The following is a 5,799-nucleotide window of genomic DNA, read 5'->3' on the forward strand; positions in this document are numbered from 1 at the left end:
TGGGGATCGATGCCCAAGAATAGGTCGCAAAGAGCTACAAAGCCCGCGATGTGCAAAATGGAGGCGGGCGCGAGGTGGTGAAGTTGGAGTCCATAAAACTCCAGGAGCCCCCGGAGAAATGGTTGTATAGGAAATCCGAGTCCCCTTATTAAGTAGGGGACGAAGCATACCCGCTCTCCTTTGGAGGGATTGGGGACGCTCTCCGCCTGCTTCCCACCCTTGTAGGTGGCCAGTCCGGCTCAAACCGGAACCATAAAGGCCGGGGGAAGGTATCCCTCTGCTTGGAGTGTCACTAACTCGCTATGCGGGACTGAGCATCTCCTCCAATCTCCTGGCTGAGGACTGGGAGCACGAGAAGAGGAGCCGCGTCGACTGTCCATGTTGGAATGGATTTTTTGTCAGATGCGCCTCGATGAGTACTTCCGGAAGGAGGATGGTGTGATTTGGAGCTGGATCCTCGCCTCTCTTATAGGCGGCTTATTCGCACAGCTAGGGGGTAAAACGTAAGAATACCCTGGCTTTTCGAATTCGTACGACACGTGGAAGAAGGCCATTATTGTACGTAGAAGCCAAGGAGCGCAACATTTATGAAGCAACCAGACACTATCTGGCAAACACATGAAACATGAAGGAGAACCCACCTTGCAAACGCTGAAGACAACATACGCGCCGGACTCGTCGTCATTGAAGCCTGGTTCGGGGGCTACTGAGGGAGTCCGGGACTAGGGGGTGTCCGGATAGCCGAACTATCATCATCGGCCGGACTCCAAGACTATGAAGATACAAGATTGAAGACTTCGTCCCGTGTCCGGATGGGACTTTCCTTGGCGTGGAAGGCAAGCTTGGCGATACGGATATGTAGATCTCCTACCATTGTAACCGACTCTGTGTAACCCTAGCCCTCTCCGGTGTCTATATAAACCGGATGGCTTTAGTCCGTAGGACGAACAACAATCATACCATAGGCTAGCTTCTAGGGTTTAGCCTCCTTGATCTCGTGGTAGATCTACTCTTGTAACACACATCATCAATATTAATCAAGCAGGACGTAGGGTTTTACCTCCATCAAGAGGGCCCGAACCTGGGTAAAACATCGTGTCCCTTGTCTCCTGTTACCATCCGCCTAGACGCACAGTTCGGGACCCCCTACCCGAGATCCGCCGGTTTTGACACCGACAGTGATCACTCCCGGATCAGAATTGAACCAACACTTAGGTTCCCACGAATACCGACCATCTTCATGGTCACAGAGATCTCATCAAATACCCAGTGCCAAGCATAAAACTTAGTGTGCAAGGTTACTTAATCATATTGATCCATGGTGTTACTTGCTCATGAGCTATGTCCATAACCGAGGATGCCGCTATCGATAGATTTAATAAACACTCTGTAGAGGTAGTACATTGTACCCACACCACGAAATCCATGGCCTCGCATTACCATTCGGGTGGACCAACGACATTCCGATGAAACCCTCCCATTGCCATGACACTCTCCCGGCCACTCCGACCAACTCCCCTCAGGCTAAGTCATGGGTGGCCCCGTGCCTACCAAAGGCATCAACGGCCACAGTCGTGGCAAAAACAAATGGTCCCAAACGGGGCAAGGTACCATATCAACAAACGGGCACACAATATTATGTCTACTTACCGGGCCAGGGTACCACATGCCCATAACCTTCCCTCGTTGGAGGTACCGACCAGAGGCATCACTACGGACCGAATAAAGGCCTTCCCATAAAGGCAAATGTGGTTGCACTAGAAAAAACTTGACTCAATGGCACCATGACTCGATCAACATTATGTTCAAGTCGGATTAGCATCAGGTTTAACTTGACATGAAAACAACCCGAGTCACAATATGCCATGCACATGCAACTATTCGACATGCGTCACCTATCACTTCAAGTAAACATATCAACATCATCAAGTTTTCTACTTGCACTAGCCATCATTAAATTTTACTAGTTTTTAACCCACCTCATTTTATTCATGCTATTATCATATTAAACTCAAAAACTCTATATGAAAAATATTACCGATCATAAGAAAATCATCACCACACAAACAAAACTACTTCTACTGCCTCACACTAGTCCATGCATGCAAACCTTACTGTAAACCAAGCATTTCAATCATGACCAAATATCTAGCATGAGAAATATTCATATAAATAATTAAATGCATGAAATAACTCATATTAAAGTTGGAAAAATCACAAATATTGGAGTGACACCATGCAAATATTGGTATGGCTTGCCTTAGTGCAGAGGAGGTTCACACTCCTCCTGGTTATCTTCAAGACAAGTTACTTCATCTGAAAATATTTAAGAACAACAAAAAGAAATATCAAGAACCCTTCTGAAATTCACCAGAAAATCTAGATAGCATAGAAAAAAATCTCATTTTTTGTGTGTTGCTATATCTCTTCAATATGAACACAATGCAAAAAGAATCAATCCATTTGGACTTAGGGTTTAAAAGTTATGGCTGTGCAATGTTTCTGTAAAAATATTAAAATCAAATAACAGAATTCCGCCGGGGGGTGACATCAAGCACATAGTTTCAGAATACGCCTCCACTCGTACCGCTTCAGGCGCGAGTGGAGAGACTGATAATGGGCCCCACCCGTCGGGTGTGGAGAGAGGGGGAGAGAAACTGAGCAGAGGCGGTGTTTCGCCGGAGCTCACGCCGGCGAGGAGGGGATCTTGGCTGGTTTGAGAGGGAGGGAAAGTGTGACGCCCCCGATTTGACCGTACACTAATCATGCACGCAAATGTGTACGATCAAGATCAGGGACTCACGGGAAGATATCACAACACAACTCTACAAATAAAATAAGTCATACAAGCATCATAATACAAGCCAGGGGCCTCGAGGGCTCGAATACAAGTGCTCGATCATAGACGAGTCAACGGAAGCAACAATATCTGAGTACAGACATAAGTTAAACAAGTCTGCCTTAAGAAGGCTAGCACAAACTGGGATACAGATCGAAAGAGGCGCAGGCCTCCTGCCTGGGATCCTCCTAACTACTCCTGGTCGTCGTCAGCGGGCATCACGTAGTAGTAGGCACCTCCAGTGTAGTAGGAATCATCGTCGACGGTGGCGTCTGGCTCCAGGGCTCCAGCATCTGGTTGCGACAACCAGGTAGAAGGGAAAGGGGAAAAGAGGGAGAAAAGCAACCGTGAGTACTCATCCAAAGTACTCGCAAGCAAGGAGCTACACTACATATGCATGGGTATATGTGTAAGGAGGCCATATCGGTGGACTGAACTGCAGAATGCCAGAATAAAAGGGGGATAGCTAGTCCTATCGAAGACTACGCTTCTGGCAGCCTCCGCCTTACAGCATGTAGAAGAGGGTAGATTGAAGTCCTCCAAAAAGCATCTCCAAATAGCATCTCCAAGTAGCATCTCCAGATGCATCGCATAGCATAATCCTACCCGGCGATCCCCTCCTCATATCCCTGAGGTAGAGCGACCACCGGTTGTATCTGGCACTTGGAAGGGTGTGTTTTATTAAGTATCCGGTTCTAGTTGTCATAAGGTCAAGGTACAACTCCAAGTCGTCCTGTTACCGAAGATCACGGCTATTCGAATAGATTAACTTCCCTGCAGGGGTGCACCACATAGCCCAACACGCTCGATCCCATTTGGCCGGACACAGTTTCCTGGGTCATGCCCGGCCTCGGAAGATCAACACGTCGCAGCCCCACCTAGGCTCAACAGAGAGGCCAGCACGCCGGTCTAAACCTAAGCGCACAGGGGTCTGGGCCCATCGCCCATAGCACACCTGCACGTTGCGTACGCGGCCGAAAGCAGAACTAGCCCCCTTAATACAAGAGCAGGCTTACGTTCCAATCCGGCGCGCGCCGCTCCGTCGCTGACGTCTGAAGTGCTTCGGCTGATACCACGACGTCGGGATACCCATAACTACTCCCACGTAGATGGTTAGTGCGTATAGGCTCGTAGCCGACTCAGATCAAATACCAAGATCTCGTTAAGCGTGTTAAGTATCCGCGAACGCCGAACAGGGCCAGGCCCACCTGTCTCCTAGGTGGTCTCAACCTGCCCTGTCGCTCCGCCACAAAGTAACAGTCGAGGGCCGTCGGGAACCCAGGCCCACCTCTACCGGGATGGAGCCACCTGTCCTTTTAGCCCCCTCGTCAGAATCACTTGCGGGTACTCAATGAGCTGACCCGACTTTAGTCACCATCTGTATAGTATGTATGTATGTATAGTATATACCCGTGATCACCTCCCAAGTGATCACGGCCCGATAGTATAGCAAGGCAGACTGACAAGAATGTAGGGCCAATGATGATAAACTAGCATCCTATACTAAGCATATAGGATTGCAGGTAATGTATCAACAGATGTAGCGACAATGTCAGGCTATGCATCAGAATAGGATTAACGAAAGCAGTAACATGCTACACTACTCTAATGCAAGCAGTATAGAGTAGAATAGGCGATATCTGGTGATAAAGGGGGGGGCTTGCCTGGTTGCTCTGGCAAGAGAGAGGGGTCGTCAACTCCGTAGTCGAACTGGTCAGCAGCAGCGTCGGTCTCGTAGTCTACAGGAGAGAAGAGGGGGAAGAAATAATGAATACAGAGCAAACAAAGCACCACAAAATATATCAAGGCAATACGCGGTGTTCGGTGTGCCCTAACGCGGTAGTAGGTGATACCGGTGAAGGGGGGAAAACCCCCGGGAAAGTATTCCCGGTGTTTCGTGTTTTCGGGCAGAGGAGCCGGAGGGGGAAAGTTGCGGGTTTGATAGGTTAGGGGTGTGTGGCGGACGAACGGACCGCGTAGCCTGATTCGTCTCGTCGTTCTGAGCAACTTTCATGTTGAGAATATTTTAATCCGAGTTACGAATTAAAAGATATGATTTTTAAAAGATTTTAACAATTTTAGAATTTAATTATTTATTTAATTAATTCAAAAAATGTATTTATGACGTCAGCATGATGTCATGCTGACGTCAGCAGTCAACAGGGGTTGACTGAGTCAACCCTGACAGGTGGGTCCCGTTCGTCATACACTGTTAACTAATTAACCTAATTAAGTTTAATTAACAGTAGTTAATTAGGTTAATTAGTTATTAGGTTAATTAATCAGGATTAATTAGATTAATTATTTACTTAATTAATTGATTAATTAATTAATTTTATTCATTATTATTTTTATTAATTATATTTATCTAAATTCTTTTTTTCCCCTTCTTTTTTTTTAATAAAACGTTATGGGGGCGGGCCCCTGTGGTCAGTGGCCCATGGGGCCTTGCGGGCGTTGGGTGCGGGGTGCGGTCGCCACCCGCTAATGGGCGAACCCGGGCGGCCGCCGCAGGCGCGCGCGCCAGCACCGGCGAGGCGGGCTGGGCGCCGGCTGCAGGCGAGAGGGGAGGCGGGCCACGGCAGGGCGTGGCCGGCGGGCGCAACAGCAGCCACGGCGCCGGACCGGGAAGGCGCAGGCGAGGCCACGGTGAGCGCGGGCCGGGGCGCGACGAGCGCGGCACCGGAGCGAGGCAAGAGGTGTGCGGGAGGGGCGTCCAGGGGCGCGGTCGAGGGGAGCGCGGCGAGCGTGCAACGGGCGGCGCCGGAGCGCGTCGACCGCGGGCGGGGAGGGCGGTGACCGTGGCGGAGGGAGGCCGCGACGGAGCGAGAGTGGCGCGAGGGGCCGTGGGTGCGGCGACAGCAGGCGCCGAAGCGCGGTGGCCGTAGTGACGGCAGGGGGGGCTCGCGCGAACGGTGGCGAGGGCGCGGGCGCGCGAGAAGCTTCGGACGTGCGCGGGA

Source organism: Triticum dicoccoides, chromosome 7B, assembly GCF_002162155.2.
Source record: "Triticum dicoccoides isolate Atlit2015 ecotype Zavitan chromosome 7B, WEW_v2.0, whole genome shotgun sequence".
Classification (NCBI taxonomy): domain Eukaryota; kingdom Viridiplantae; phylum Streptophyta; class Magnoliopsida; order Poales; family Poaceae; genus Triticum; species Triticum dicoccoides.